The 17,538-nt window shown below is 40.6% G+C and overlaps 1 protein-coding gene across 1 annotated transcript in view; it reads right to left on the bottom strand.

Moving 5' to 3' along the window:
* LOC124599517 (oxysterol-binding protein-related protein 2) overlaps positions 1–17,538 on the bottom strand; it is a 218,254-nt gene that overhangs the window by 30,745 nt on the left and 169,971 nt on the right. The window lies entirely within an intron of this gene.

The raw sequence follows: 17,538 nt of genomic DNA, 5'->3' as shown, positions 1-17,538 counted from the left end.
GAGGTACAACCAAACTGCCCAAAATGATTCAAAATGTTTTTACTTATTGAAATTACTTCCTTTAATCTACAACTTATGTGATATTTCTTCATACAGACCTCCATTGTTTACACTCTTGTTGCCAATGTGGATGTATGTGCCACACATTATTTAGTTTTAGTTTTCAGTAACAATATAATGTATTTTAATGGAATGTAGTTGAATTAAATTGGGTGATGCTGAGGGAATTAGATTAGGAAATGCGACACTTAAAGTAGTAAATGAGTTTTGCTATTTGGGGAGCAAAATAACTGATGATAGTCGAAGTAGAGAGGATATAAAATGTAGACTGGCAATGGCAAGGAAAGCTTGTCTGAAAAAGAGAAATTTGTTAACATCGAGTATAGATGTTAGTGTCAGGAAGTCATTTCTGAAAGTATTTGTAAGGAGTGTCGCCATGTATGGAAGTGAAACATGAACAATAAATAGTTTAGACAAAAAGAGAATAGAAGCTTTCGAAATGTGGTGCTACAGAAGAATGCTGATGATTAGATGGGTAGATCACATAACTTATGAGGAGATATTGAATAGAATTGGGGAGAAGAGAAATTTGTAGCACAACTTGACTAGAAGAAGGGATCAGTTGGTAGGCCATATTCTGAGGCATCAAGGGATCACCAATTTAGTATTGGAGGGCAGTGTGGAGGGTAAAAATCGTAGAGGGAGACCAAGAGATGAATGCATTAAACAGATTCAGAAGGATGTAGGTTGCAATAAGTACTGGGAGATGAAGACACTTGCACAGGTTAGAGTAGCATGGAGAGCTGCATCAAACCAATCTCTGGACTGAAGACCACATCAACAACACAGCAATAATACTCCATCATATATCAGTTCCAATGTTACTTAAATGATGTCACCATCATCCTCCTCCTCCTTCTTCTTCTTCTTCTTCTTCTTCTTCTTCTTCACTGAAGGCAGTTTGGTGTATCACCATGCCTATTCTGATAAAATGCTTCTTATTGCAATCATGATTAAATTTCAGTCTCAAAAAGTTGTAACATTTTTCTGGCTATTTATTTGTTGAATACCACTATAGTGGCCTATTTTTGTACCCATCTACGGTGCTGTCTTTAACCTAGATTACAACTTTGCCATCCTTCTGATCACTTTTCCCTCAGTGTTTGTTTTAAGTATGGAACAAAGTTGAGTCTCAAGATTGCATTGTTATTCTCAGCAGATTCTCTTACATCTTAACTACAAGTTGAGCCCTTCAGATGTAAACTATCACAGTAAACACATGTGGTGTTATAAAAGTCTACAATTCCTGTATGTTATGACCAGTCCATTAAATAAAAAGGGATCTACTGCCAGATTAACTTCAGCCAATATCAATGCCACTAAATCTGTACAGAAGGTGCACAGGCCTCTCATAATCTAATATTACTTATATCTGTCAATATTCTATTTCCGAAAAACTATTTATTGCAAGCAAGAGTCTGAAAGAGGGACAAAATATTTACAAGGCCTCACAGAGCAATTATTTATTACCATATCACTTTACACATACTTGAAAAAAAAAAGAAAAAAAAAATGAAGTCCCATACTTCTTTACTGAGCGTAGGGGAACGATGCGGGAGACCCGCACCGCCTTACTAGGCAAGGTCCTAATGGAGGTGGTTTGCCGTTGCCTTCCTCCAACCGTAATGGGGATGAATGATGATGATGAAGACGACACAACAACACCCAGTCATCTCGAGGCAGGAAAAATCCCTGACCCCACCGGGAATCGAACCCGGGACCCCGTGCTCAGGAAGCGAGAACGCTACCGCGAGACCACGAGGGCGGACTACACATACTTAAGAGGTCCTATATACCCTCTGAGGATGGTACTCATGTAACTGTCCACACTATATGGTTATGTGAATACACTCTCATACCACCCATCACTTGCAAGTGAGACACAGAAGCCAATGTACTTATTCAAGAAATACTACCAGTTTTAATTTCAAATGTCTTCTATATGACACAAGAGGAAGTTCTACAGGTTGACAAAGAACTTCACTGTTTAATAACCCAGGCCAAGACACAAGCTCTGTGCCGTGTGCAGGGTGTGAATTGCAGCCACCCAATGAAGCATTTCACCATCCTATCAGAGTCCTCAATAGCTACCTGGTTCTCCAGGCAATGACCATCATTAAGGATGTTTCGATGGCACTGACTTATGCAGCAGTATTTGTCTTCTGCATTAACAGACCCACTTCAGCTGTATATATACCCCCGTACCAGCCAAGGAGGTCATCAGCACTGTTGGGCTAAGCATCAACACCTGCCATGTGTAGATCCCTTCTGTAGAATCACTGAAATTTTTCAAGCCCGGTCATGAACCAACAACTACTGCCTGATGGTCTTGCTATCAAGTTGCCTTCATTCTGTCACTGTCTCCGCAAGGCCACCTGCCAGAATCCTATCACTGCCTCGCAGTCGAGGTATAAACTTCGATCCACCCAGCTCCATGCTGCTGGGGTCCAACACTGCAAGAAACAGGCACTAGCCATCAGTCTGGGGTTCATCACCCTGAGCATCACCACCATCTTCTGCTACACTGGCCAGCAGCCAGCCTTGCTCCAGCCACCCAAACCCAGGATGCTGTCACTCTATCCTGATTCAGCAACACCAGGCCATTCACTACCAGGTCTCTCTTCGAGAAACATTTACAATGACACACCTACAGAGGCACGTCTGGGTACGGGGTTCAATGTTCGTCACCTGTCATCTGCTTACTGCAGGCATGCTGTCCTACATCTGTTTTTTATGGTTAACAATAAAGAATTTTGACAACATCTAGCTGCCTTCATTGTCTATTTTTGCACCCACCTCCAAGAACAGCCACTCACTCACTCACTCCCTCCATCCATCCATCCAAGTACAGAAAGGGCAACAGCCTCAACGGGTGCGGGGCAAAGTCAGGACATGCGGGGACCAAGCAGCAATCGGTATTGTAATTGTCAACTGTCGAAGCTGCGTTGGTAAAGTACCGGAACTTCAAGCGCTGATAGAAAGCACCGAAGCTGAAATCGTTATAGGTACAGAAAGCTGGCTTAAGCCAGAGATAAATTCTGCCGAAATTTTTACAAAGGTACAGACGGTGTTTAGAAAGGATAGATTGCATGCAACCGGTGGTGGAGTGTTCATCGCTGTTAGTAGTAGTTTATCCTGTAGTGAAGTAGAAGTGGATAGTTCCTGCGAATTATTATGGGTGGAGGTTGCGCTGGACAACCGAACTAGGTTAATAATTGGCTCCTTTTATCGACCTCCCGACTCAGCAGCATTAGTGGCAGAACAACTGAGAGAAAATTTGGAATACATTTCACATAAATTTTCTCAGCATGTTATAGTCTTAGGTGGAGATTTCAATTTACCAGATATAGACTGGGACACTCAGATGTTTAGGACGGGTGGTAGGGACAGAGCATCGAGTGACATTATACTGAGTGCACTATCCGAAAATTACCTCGAGCAATTAAACAGAGAACCGACTCGTGGAGATAACATATTGGACCTACTGATAACAAACAGACCCGAACTTTTCGAATCTGTATGTACAGAACAGGGAATCAGTGATCATAAGGCCGTTGCAGCATTCCTGAATATGGAAGTTAATAGGAATATAAAAAAAGGGAGGAAGGTTTATCTGTTTAGCAAGAGTAATAGAAGGCAGATTTCAGACTACCTAACAGATCAAAACGAAAATTTCTGTTCCGACACTGACAATGTTGAGTGTTTATGGAAAAAGTTCAAGGCAATCGTAAAATGCGTTTTAGACAGGTACGTGCCGAGTAAAACTGTGAGGGACGGGAAAAACCCACCGTGGTACAACAACAATGTTAGGAAACTACTGCGAAAGCAAAGAGAGCTCCACTCCAAGTTTAAACGCAGCCAAAACCTCTCAGACAAACAGAAGCTAAACGATGTCAAAGTTAGCGTAAAGAGGGCTATGCGTGAAGCGTTCATTGAATTCGAAAGTAAAATTCTATGTACCGACTTGATAGAAAATCCTAGGAAGTTCTGGTCTTACGTTAAATCAGTAAGTGGCTCGAAACAGCATATCCAGACACTACGGGATGATGATGGCATTGAAACAGAGGATGACACGCGTAAAGCTGAAATACTAAACACCTTTTTCCAAAGCTGTTTCACAGAGGAAGACCGCACTGCAGTTCCTTCTCTAAATCCTCGCACAAACGAAAAAATGGCTGACATCGAAATAAGTGTCCAAGGAATAGAAAAGCAACTGGAATCACTCAATAGAGGAAAGTCCACTGGACCTGACAGGATACCAATTCGATTCTACACAGAGTACGCGAAAGAACTTGCCCCCCTTCTAACAGCCGTGTACCGCAAGTCTCTAGAGGAACGGAAGGTTCCAAATGATTGGAAAAGAGCACAGGTAGTCCCAGTCTTCAAGAAGGGTCGTCGAGCAGATGCGCAAAACTATAGACCTATATCTCAGACGTCGATCTGTTGTAGAATTTTAGAACATGTTTTTTGCTCGAGTATCATGTCGCTTTTGGAAACCCAGAATCTACTATGTAGGAATCAACATGGATTCCGGAAACAGCGATCGTGTGAGACCCAACTCGCTTTATTTGTTCATGAGACCCAGAAAATATTAGATACAGGCTCCCAGGTAGATGCTATTTTTCTTGACTTCCGTAAGGCGTTCGATACAGTTCCGCACTGTCGCCTGATAAACAAAGTAAGAGCCTACGGAATATCAGACCAGCTGTGTGGCTGGATTGAAGAGTTTTTAGCAAACAGAACACAGCATGTTGTTATCAATGGAGAGACGTCTACAGACGTTAAAGTAACCTCTGGCGTGCCACAGGGGAGTGTTATGGGACCATTGCTTTTCACAATATATATATAAATGACTTAGTAGATAGTGTCGGAAGTTCCATGCGGCTTTTCGCGGATGATGCTGTAGTATACAGAGAAGTTGCTGCATTAGAAAATTGTAGCGAAATACAGGAAGATCTGCAGCGGATAGGCACTTGGTGCAGGGAGTGGCAACTGACCCTTAACATAGACAAATGTAATGTATTGCGAATACATAGAAAGAAGGATCCTTTATTGTATGATTATATGATAGCGGAACAAACACTGGTAGCAGTTACTTCTGTAAAATATCTGGGAGTATGCGTACGGAACGATTTGAAGTGGAATGATCATATAAAACTAATTGTTGGTAAGGCGGGTACCAGGTTGAGATTCATTGGGAGAGTGCTTAGAAAATGTAGTCCATCAACAAAGGAGGTGGCTTACAAAACACTCGTTCGACCTATACTTGAGTATTGCTCATCAGTGTGGGATCCGTACCAGGTCGGGTTGACGGAGGAGATAGAGAAGATCCAAAGAAGAGCGGCGCGTTTCGTCACTGGGTTATTTGGTAACCGTGATAGCGTTACGGAGATGTTTAATAAACTCAAGTGGCAGACTCTGCAAGAGAGGCGCTCTGCATCGCGGTGTAGCTTGCTCGCCAGGTTTCGAGAGGGTGCGTTTCTGGATGAGGTATCGAATATATTGCTTCCCCCTACTTATACTTCCCGAGGAGATCACGAATGTAAAATTAGAGAGATTAGAGCGCGCACGGAGGCTTTCAGACAGTCGTTCTTCCCGCGAACCATATGCGACTGGAACAGGAAAGGGAGGTAATGACAGTGGCACGTAAAGTGCCCTCCGCCACACACCGTTGGGTGGCTTGCGGAGTATCAATGTAGATGTAGATGTAGAACTTGTTTACATTTTAAGTAAGAAGAAGAGATGTTGCAGGCTGAAATGGTGAATCAATGGAGGGCAAGAAAGGCAGTTTATTGGACCTGTACAGTTGGTTTTGCTCTTCCTTTCTTTTCTGCTAGTGTACATCACACACTTCGGGTTGTAGATGGGCAAAATGTCTTTCAGTGGAAAATTATCAACCCAGAAAGCAATTCAGCATTTTCTGGATCAGGCAGCTCAGTTTCGAGGTCATAATGTGGAGATACTTAGGATAGTAGAATGGTTAAAGCAGGAAAGAAGGGAAGGTCAACTCCTACTAACCCCTACCTCTCCTTCACGCTAATACTGACTCATTAGTTGCCCAGTCCACCCCCGGTAGCTGACTGGTCACCACGGTAGAATGTCAATCCTAAGGGCCCCGAGTTCAATTCCCGGCTGGGTTGGAGATTTTCTCCACTCAGGGACTGGGTGTTGTGTTGTCCTAATCATCATCATTTCATCCCCATTGACGTGCAAGTCACGGAAGTGGCGTCAAATCAAAAGACTTGCACCCGGCGAACGGTCTACCCGACGGGAGGCCCTAGTCACACGACATATACATTTTTTTACTGGTTGCCCAAATATCTGGAGAACATATTTTTATTTTCTTTGATAATCTGCATACAGCCACAAATTTAGGGAACTGGTATGACAAGCAGTTGTTACAAGTGGTTTGCTTAAAATTAGCATGGGCTGCAAACGGTTGCAGTGCTTCAAGAATTTCTGTGTAAATTCTAGAACCACTCGGCCTTCCACCATCTTGAACACCCAACATTTTAGTTGTGAGAGGAAGAAAGGAACCCCATTTGCTGTGCATCACCTCTCTGCGTGTGCAGGTTTGAAGTTTATTGTGAGATGACTGTAGACGCGGCAATCGAACGGCACCGACAAGTGTTTGCTGGTCACGCCATGCAAGCTGTAGTGAAAGAACAATGAGTGTTTATGTATTCAGTGCTGTTTTATAACTTTGACTATTGTAGTGAAAAAAAAGAACAGTTGAGATATTATTAATTAATGCTCATCTTGGACCTGGATAGGATAAGATGTGTATTCAGATTCAGGATGAGAATGGACTTAGTTTTTAAGCCAATTTTCTATTATGCGTAAATGAACTTTGTTTCTAACCTTTGGATACGCGAGGAGACTTACTTGACAGTGTTTGTTTATGTGGAGAATGAGATTTGTAAAAGTTTTGATATTTGAAAATACATTGTTAAGTGAAGCAAAAGATACTGCGTATGTCTGCTTTTTTACAAGTATAAAGAGTCTTGAGAAATTCCTGTTCCTAGCAAATATACTTCGGAGATGAAGAGAATAGGAGGTTACAGCAGCATGCTAACCAGCAAGGAAAGTCGGCTGACCATCTCAAGTAAGTCGCATCGTTAAGGAAGTGGGAGTTTACACACATACCTCACCACTTTAATTTGTCCAAAGCATTCGAAGGTGCAAGATGTTCAGTCCTGTGAGGACTTACGGGTAGGGTTAGTAGAGTGTTACAGAAAGAAAAATACATCTAGACATTTATCACAAACAGTTAAATAGCATAGTTCAAAAACAAGGGGAATCAGTAGAAAGATTTTTAGATCATACGAGGAACATCAATATTAATTGTACATGGACATTTCATGGTGTGCAGTTGCAGATGTAGTGGCTCTAAAGCTAAGTCCTGACAAAGTTGTTTGTGCGCAGTGATTCAGTTATTAACTTTAGTAGTTTCCAACAGTGTCTCATGCTGTTTCTGGTGAAATAACAGTTTAATAAACTTTCAGAAACTTTTGCCCACTGTGTTTTTTTAGAGTTGTTGGTGCACTGAAGTCATTTATTAAATTTAGTATGTTAGTTTTCAGCTGACATTTCTTATTGTTTGTAGTGAAATATTTCAGTAAAACTTTCATATGCTGTGTTTAATTTTGTTGAATGTTCCTGTGGTTGTTTGACTTTTTGGTTTTAGATAAGAAATTGTGTGGAGTTTTTGCGGTATTAGTATTGCTTGTGGTTTTGTAGTAATAACAAAAGTAGTTGCTTTCTTATTAGACAGCGAAATTCGAGGTCACTATTGTTAGTTCTTTACATAGTTCTACTGTTGTATTCAAACTTAAGTAACACAGACATATAGTTTTTTCGGTAACTGTTAAAATTTTACCATGAGTGAGAAGTACGCTATGTTGTAGGTTTGTGAGTAGTGGGTTACGGTGTGAGATTTGTTGAAAGTATTTTCATTGGGTCAAATGCAGTGGGGAAGCCATTGGGCATTATAGTGAGATCTTCTCCTGGAAATGCTGAACTTGTAGCAGAAATAAGTTAACAGAGGAGCAGGAGCTTAAGTTCTATGCCCCTCATATGCAGTTACAAGATGCAAAGGAGGAATTAGAAAGGCTGAGGAGGGTGAAAGGTGCTGCGGAACAGGAACTGGCAGCTCATAAGAAGGCAGCTAGGAAGAGGAGATATTCAGGTTGTACTTTGCTTATAACCAATAGATTTGACCAACTGTCAGAGTTGAGTGGAGAGGAGCCTCTTGTAGGTATAGGTGTAGGAAACACGCAGCAGTCCAAGGCAGTTAGGAAGCCTAAGTCACTTGCAAATTCTAACAGAAAGAAGAAGGTTCTGCTACTAGGTAATACACATGGCAGAGGTGTGGGCCAGCAATAGCAGGAAGTGATGGGGAGTGACTACCAGGTCACCAGCATTGTGAAGTCTAGTGCAGGGTTGGCTCAGGTGTCTGTTAACATAAGGGAGTTATGTAGGAATTTTATGACAGAGGATCAGGTAGTGATTGTAGGTGGAGCTGGGAATAGTCTTGATAGGGATGGGGATTATGATGTGGGTGGTGACTTGGCAAAGATAGCTACTCAAACTGGTGGCACTAACGCATATTTCATGCAACTTTTTCAACATCATGATCAGCCTCATCTTAATGCTGCTGTTAGGCATGTTAACATGAGGCTGGAGAGGGCGCTGGTGGTGGGGGGTGTGGCTCACACTGCAGTGGTGCCAGTTGAGTATATCAATAGATCTAGTTTCACTAGGCGTGGTCTACCTCAATAGGTATGGAAAGCTGAGGCTAACAAAGCTTATAGATGACAGTATAGTGATGGTGGTGGGATCACTCATGGAAAAATTCCTGTAGTAGTTGGCATTAGGGCTGCACCTTTTTTTGATTGAAGAAAGAAGAAAGCTGATAGGTTGGATTGGATTGGATTGATTTGGGGGAAGGGACCAAACAGCAAGGTCATCAGTCTCATTGGATTAGGAAAGGAAGTCAGCCGTGCCCTGTCAAAGGAACCATCATGGCATTTGCCTGAAGCGATTTAGGGAAATCATGGAAAACCTAAATTGGGATCGCTGGACGCGGGACTGAATCGTCGTCCTCCCGAATGCGAGTCCAGCTTGCAACCACTGCGCCACCTCACTTGGTAAGCTGATAGGTAGCCCTGCTTAAAGGAAGTACCTCTAACAAAGGAATCACCTTCGAAGGAGGTCAGGTATTCAAGTAGTGAAGGAATTAGCATACTTCATCAAAATATAACAGGTATTACAGATAAAGTTAGTGAACTGCTTATAGATGTTGACACTGACATTATTGGTATACTGGAGCACCACTTAAATAATTTTACAATTCAGAGGCTTCCTGTACCAGGATACAGATTAGATGGCTGTTTTTCAAGGAGTTCTTTGTGGGGTGCGGGCGGGGGGGGGAGTGGCCATGTATGTAACAAAGAGTATTCAATTTGAGTCTGCATACGTATCACAGCATTGCACTGAACAGGTATTTCAATGTTGTGCATGAGCAGTTGAATACAGTGAAACTAAACTTCTAATTGTTGGCGTTTGTAGGTTCACTAACAGAGAGCATTTCTGCTCAACCTAGAGGAGGTTCTTGGCTCACTTTATAGGAAATATGTGGTGACTTCAATATTAATTTTGTATGTGATTGTGCAAGAAAAAGGTTGTTGGAAGATCTCTTAATTCATAAGATCTCCCTGTGTTTTTTCCAACCAGGGTGCAGGGGAACAGTAGCACAGCCATAGACAATATTTCTGAGGGTCTCACTGAAGCCTTCACTGACCATCATTATCCTCCCAACCATGTACAAAAACAAACCTCCTTTGCCTTATCTTTACAGTCTCCCACCACTTCTCAAAGCCCCACCATCCAATCACAGAGGAGCATTCCCCTCATATCTCAGTACCACCCAGGACAGGAGCAACTGAATTACATTCTTTGCCAGGGTTTCGATTACCTCTCGTCGTGCCCTGAAATGAGAAATGTCCTGCCCACTATTCTTCCCACCCCTCCCACAGTGGTATTCTGCTGTATACCAAACCTATACAATATACTCATCCATCCTTACGCAACATCTGCTCCCAATTCCTCAGCTAATGGCTCATACCTGTGTAATAGACCTAGATGAAAGACCTGTCCCATACATCCTCCCAAAACCACATACTCCAGTCCCGTCACGAACATCACCTATCCTATCAAAGGCAAGACTACCTGTGAAACCAGTCATTTGATCTACAAGCTATGCTGCAACCACTGTGCTGCATTCTATGTGGGAATGACAACCAACAAGTTGTCTATCCGCATGAATGGCCACCAACAAACTGTGGCCAAGAAACAAGTGAACCACCCTGTTGCTGAACACGCTGCCAAACACGATATCTCTCATTTCAATAACTGCTTCACAGTCTGTGCCATATGGATCCTTCCCACCAAAACCAGCTTTTCTGAATTGAGCAGGTGGGAACTTTCACTGCAATACATCCTATATTCCCATAACCCTCCTGGCCTCAATCTTTGTTAGTCAATGTCATCGCCCATCCAGCCCCTTCCCTGTTCCCATTTCAGCACTACACAGCCATTATTCCATGACCTCACCCAGTCTTTTTATTTCCCTCCCTTTCTGCTACATCCCCCCCCCCTCCCCATCTCTCCCCAGCCATCCTCCTAACCTGCAGCACTTCACTGTCCACCCACCTCCTACCATACTATCCCCCCTCCCCAGCCTCCTCCTTAACCCCACCCATATGACACTGTCGTTACGCACTGGTGCTGCTGCTTGCAGTAGGGTTTCAGTTGCCTGAGACTGCAGTTGTGTGTGAGAGTTGATTTTTATTCATTCTTCATTACTATGAAGGCATTCTATTAGTAAAATGGGTGAATGGCCATTCAGATCATGCTGCACCAATTTTAACACTAAAAGATTTTTGTACACAAACAAATGTTATGTATAATTGCAATTTATTTAGAAAAGCTCTTCCAATGGCAATAGAGAGTACTTTAAATCTTGTTAAGGAACAAGAGAGGCAGGATGTTTATAGTGCCAATGACATAGATGACAAATATAATGCTTTCCTCATCACATTTCTCATGCTCTTTGAAAGTTGCTTTCCACTGAAACGTTATAAACATGGTACTGGCAGTAAAAGGCAGCCTGTGGGATAAGAATATCATGCAGAACAAAATGGGAATTATACTAAGATGTTAGAAGTAGTCCATTACAAACAGTATTGTAAGGTGCTTGAAATTTTACTACAAAAGCCAAAGAGTACGTGGTATACAAATAGAATAGCTAATTCACAGGATAAAATTAAAACCGTATAGTCAGTTATGACAGAAGTGTCTGCTCAGAAGCACAAGGTTGATGATATAAAGTCAGGTCATAGTAAAAATATTTCTGTTCCTGATAAGTCAGATATATGTACAGTATTTAACAATCACTCTCTGAGCATTGCTGGTGAATTAAATAAAAACTTAGTTTCTACAGGGAATCATATAAATCTATTGGAAAATGTCTTTTTAAGATTGATGTCTGAAATACTCCTCTGTGATACTGACAAGGGGGAAATTGAGTCAATAATTAAGTCACTGAAAACTAAGGACTCTCACGGATATGATGCGAGTGCCTAGCAGAGTATTAAAGTACTGTCTGCTCGTGGTAGCCCTGTATTTGTAATTTTTCCATTAAGAATTGTCACTTTCCTGAATGATTAAAAGTACTCCGTAGTAAAGCTGCTCTATAAAAAGGGAGAAAGGGATAATTTATACAATTTTAGACCTATTTCTATCCCAACAGTGTTTTCTAAAGTTACTGAAATGGCTGTGTATGTAAGCATCATTGATCATTTTATTTCAGATAATTTGCTATCAGTTTTAGAAGCAGTTTAACTACTGAAAGTGCTATATCCTCTCTCTATGAGGTACTGGATGGATTATACAAAAGGTTTTGAATGCTAGGCATCTTTTTTGATTTAACTAAGGCGTTTGATAGTGTTGATCACAAGATATTGCTCCAGAAGTTGAAGCATTATGGAACAAGGGGAGTAGCTCACAATTGGTTCACCTCTTACTTTAACAATAGACAACAAAAGGTCATTATTCACAGTGTTAAGAATGGCTATGATGTGGGGTCTGAGTGTGCACAGTCAAATGTAAAAGGTGTCCCAGGGATCGTGCCGGGGCCACTCCTGTTCCTTATTCATATAAATGATATGCCCTCTAGTATTACATGTGATTCTAAAATATCTCTGTTAGCTGATGACACTAGCTTGGTAGTAAAGGATGTTGTGTGCAACACTGGCACCGTTTCAAACAGTGCAGTTCGTGACATAAGTTCATGGCTCGTAGAAAATAAATTACCACTAAATCATAGTAAGACTCAGTTTTTACACTTTCTAACACAAAACTCAACAAACTCAACATTTTAATTTCACAGAATGGGCATATGATTAGTAAAACTGAACAGTGTAAATTTCTAGGTGTTCAGATAGATAGTAAACTGCTGTGGGCAGCCTATGTTCAGGATCTTGTTCAAAGACTTAATGCAGACATTTTTACTATTCAAATGGTATATGAAGGAAGTGATAGTTTGACATGAAAAGTAGTCTGCTTTGGTTATTTTCATACACTTATGAAATATGATATCATATTTTGGTAATTCTTCCCATTATTCACAAAGGACGTTTTTGGATCAGAAATGGGCAGTTCAGACAATAAGTGGTGAATGTTCACGAACCTCTTGTCAACCCCTGTTCATTAGTCTGGGTACTCTGGCATTGGTCTCTCAATATACACATTCCTTACTGTCGTTTCTTGTTAACAACATCAGCTTATTCCCAAGAATTAGCAGCTTTCACTCAGTTAATAGTGGGCAGAAATCATTTAGATCGCACTTCCTTGACTCCTGTGCAAAAAGGTATGCAGTATATTGCTGCATCTGTTTTCAATAAGCTACCACAAGAATTTAAAGATGCACTTTCAAATTGAAACTAAAGAGTTTTCTCATGGGTCACTCCTTCGATTCTGTCGAGGAGTTCCTTGAAAAATTAAGCTGATTCCTGTTTTATATTGTTGATTGCCTTAACACAAACTTATGGATTGTATTTTTTTGGTTCATAAACATGTACTGATATGATATGTTCCATGACCTTGGAGATTTGCTCCTCAATTTGATCCTACAGAACTAGATGTGTAAAATAAAATAATACGTTTAAGTTGACCAATGATTACAGCAGGCATATGGCAATTCTGCGGGAAGTAGAGCAAGCCTGATGCATTTTTGCAGCAAATGCCAGCCGAAATGTTGTGTGAAGTGCACGTGGAGTTCCTACAAACCTTGAAAGAATTGGTAGTGACTGTGGCACCTTTGGCTGAGATTGACTTGGTGATAAAGCTGAGGGAGAGGAAAGCAGTCTTCAGTTCAGAAGGCATAAATTACAGGTGAGGCCATCTGGGTCACATTTAGCAGTACTCTAAGAATCCAAAATGTCATAGTTATAAACAATGGGACACTTCAATTCAAAACGCCCACAGATGTAAGGAAGGCAGATAAAGGTAAAATTTACCCCTACATTAAATGGAACATGTGGTTATGTGATCACTGTGCATCACTCCCTGTAAATAAGAGCACAGGGCACCCACTGTGTGGAATCGGTGGCAGACATTCCGAGCGGTCGAAGGTGCTGCAGTCATGGACTGTGCGGCTGGTCCCGGGGGAGGTTCGAGTTCTCCCTCAGGCATGGGTGTGTGTGTGTTTGTTCTTAGGATAATTTAGGTTAAGTAGTGTGTAAGCTTAGGGACTGATGACCTTAGCAGTTAAGTCCCATAAGATTTCACACACATTTTTTGAGTGGTAGACATTAGTCTAACTGGTTAAGAGGAATACTGAGCAAGTTTTTATTGGATATGGAGTCACAGGTATATGTGGCATGACAGAGCACATTTGGAGCATTAATTTGAACCCACCATGTTGTAGGTAACTGGCATAAGCTGGGATAGTGTTTAGTTGATTGCTTTGGCTTTGTTGAGTTACCAAGTGGCAGGGAGGGAGGGGTGGGGGTAGAAACTTCCAGGTTTCCGTGGAAATTCTCCCTAATGTGGACATAAGCTCTGATGTCTACTTGGGCTAGATCTCATGATAAAAAAATCATGCCAAAGTCAATTTACACAGTGAATAGTGGAGCTGCAGGGTACATCATTCCACTTAGGTTTTACTGCTGAAATGCACTGGTAGCAAGGCCCCTCGCCACTAGCTGCCTCTTTGAGAAATGCCTGCAGCAGTGTGCCCACGTAAGGACACCTGGTTACAGAGCTCAATATTCATCACCAGTCATCTGCTTACTGCAGCACACTGCACTATATCTATTTGGGTAAAAATAACAAACTCTGAGAACTTTTTACTGCCTTCATTGTCTACACCTCCACCCACCTCCAGCACAGAACCATTCTCCCTCTCCATCTTTTCAAATACCTTTATAATTGCTACAAGGGAGACTCAACAAAGGATACGCATTGTTGATGGTGCAAGTGCTATCTTTCCATTTACAACATTAAAAGTGCTTCAGTATACCTGACTGGAGCTATTATTCACAGTTAGGTATGTGTATGTTGCCGCTTCCTTCTTTATTGTTTCTTACACCATTACATTTAGGTATTTTTCTTGTATCACAACCAAGCATTCCATTATTACTCTAAGAAATGCTCAAAAAAGTTTTATGCCAGCCTTTCAACTTTTGTAGTTTGTGATTTTTGATAGGAAGCATCTTTCACATAACCCTTTTGACTTCAGGAAATCACTAAGTACAGTCATATTCGTAATGGAGGTATAAGTGGATATAAACTTGTATTCTCAGTACAGTTCAGTAGGACCCATTGTGTCCCCAATTGTAAATGTGGCTCTTGTGCAATGTTCAATTGTGTCATTTCAGGATGTACATTATTACTTTACAACAGGAAGGGTTGTCAGCATGTAAATTTGCCTAGAAAATTGGTTTGCACCCAGCAATGTTATACTGACTTTCAACGCTACTGTGAGAGACAAAGCACTGAGCTGCTTCCCAATGGTTGCCTGTGGCCTAAATCAGCTAATGAACATTATCTACAATTAATGGATTGTAGGTGTCACAAAAAAAAATTATAGAAATGTGTGCTGCCTTTTGGAGGCAACTGGAAGCTGTGTCAACCTAGAAAGTAAAGAACCATCTTGACACAATCAATTTAGCCCATCAGATTCATTACAAACAACAGTGCAACTCCCGCCCCGTAGGCATATTTGGAGTGGAATATATATCAGTGGTACAGTGGTATTGAGTTCTCTTCACTGGCACCTGATGCCTGTCACAGAAAGTGTTGAGGCAGCTAGGTACCAATGCACATCTCACCAAACAGTCCCACACGTTCAGCAGGGAGGTGTGTCAGTCATGCTTTGGCATTGGTGTCATGTACAGATGTCAGATGCCTCTCATTGTTACTGACAGTAATTCGACAATCGTGCAATTCTGGGGAGGCTGCTTCGAAAGGAACTGGCAGCCATACTTGCCAACTGTGTGTGCTCAAAACCAGCTGAAATTTGTATCAACTCTTCTCACTCTCTGGATGGCCTCAATAGGGCCACCACTGAAGAGCAGAACAGACACAACAACAACACCTCTACCATCTTGTGGGCTATGTGCCAAGGATGACACAAGTATGTTACAATGCATAGGATGGAGCACCACAGTACTGAATGTTATCCAGTCACAAAATTTTGATTTCATATATAAAGGAAGAAGTTTACTTTCAAATATACTGCTTTTATTGTCAATACAGTTTTGTGTATATTTCACAGTTAAGTATTTTTCTATTATTTATTTTTACTTACGTTTCTTGTAGCTTATTCTTTCATTCCCTATACCCTTTCAAACTGAGCCCATACACACATACAGATATGCAGGTGGTGTAAAAATATTTTTGAGCACTTCAGTACGATCTCATTTGTTCTATTTCTGGCAGTTGATACTTCACATAATCACTATTCATTTCCTTTTCTAAACGGATCTTTAGAAAAACATTCTGTGCAAAAATACTACTTGTTCTGTATTAAAGGGGAAGAAACTGAAAACTAACACTTGTACACTTTTAAGCAAAGCTGTTCTGAAGCCAAAGCTTGGCTTGACACAGCAATGCTTTACTAAATATAATCTTTTTGGAGCTGATGTGTCCCTTCATACCTCCAAACTCTGGACTGACTTTCCCTGGCAGTTATAATGGGACCTGTAGTTTGTAAAAGGACACCCTTGTCTAACATTACCTTTCTTCAACAGAAGTTATTGAGACCAAAAATACTTTCTACCTTTTGAACATATTATCTCAGTTGTTTAACTAAAAGAATTTCATATGATTTTGTATACAATGCATTATGTTTCAGGCTAAAATGTATAAAAATAAATCACTTTATTTTCTTTGTTACAGTCAATATGTACAAACTCTGTATGTATGTTAATGTTACTTTTCTTTTAGAAATATTTGAAATTACGAAATACCTGACATACTTAAAAATTCCTATTATTAATTGCACTACCTGATGCTAATTATTAAATTTATTTCTGGGCTCATTTATATCATACTAATATAAATTGGTGAATATTCATTTGTCAAGAAAATCTGTAAACTCTTTGGAATATTGTTAGTACTGGATTAGTAGTGGGCATGCCTGTGATGTGATAGGATGTTTTTTTATGTTTGGCAATAACAATGTAATTTTTGATAATGAAGTGGAAATTGTAAAGACAGTGTGAGATAGAAAAATGTGAAAAAATAAAAATCAAGATAAAAACAGGCAATTTTTCAGTAGTTATTATGTCAATTGGAACCATGAAAACCTATAAAGTCAAAAATTTCAGCCTCATGAATCAACCCCTAGACATGAAAAATTGAAGCCAACTATGAGAAAAGAAGATAAGTAAAAAGTTTATTGTAAATCTTACTCCTTTCGAAGCTTATTAAAATAGTTTATTTTGAAGAGAGAGAATAAACAAATGATGAGAGGGAGGGGTAAGATTGCAAGTTTAATGTGGACTCCAAACCAAAGTAAAATTTCACATTTTTCACATTAAGGAATCATCACAAAAGATGAAAGAAGCAATAATAAGGAAAAAAATTGTAAGACTGGCTGGGCATCGACACCATAAATTTATATCTGTAGTCTGACTCTCACCCACTGAGCCACACAATACAGAATATTACTAAAGTTAACAAAGTAATAATAGAGTTAGAATCAGAAATTTAGGAGGGGGAGGGATGAGCTGAGGTAGCAAGTGTGCTTTCAATTCTTCCTCCTACCATCCATTTCTTTTGCCATTCCTTCTGCTCAGTTTTCATTTCTTTGTTTCATTTTTCCCCATTTTTGTCCATGTAGAGCTCAACTGACATCACTCTTTCAAATCTTCCCTTCCCATATTTTTTACTCTCTGGCAGTGCTCCTCA

This window comes from Schistocerca americana, chromosome 1, assembly GCF_021461395.2.
Source record: "Schistocerca americana isolate TAMUIC-IGC-003095 chromosome 1, iqSchAmer2.1, whole genome shotgun sequence".
NCBI classification, from domain to species: Eukaryota; Metazoa; Arthropoda; class Insecta; order Orthoptera; family Acrididae; genus Schistocerca; species Schistocerca americana.
The sequence above is the reverse complement of the archived record's forward strand: the minus strand, read 5'-3'. Positions and strand labels throughout refer to the sequence as shown.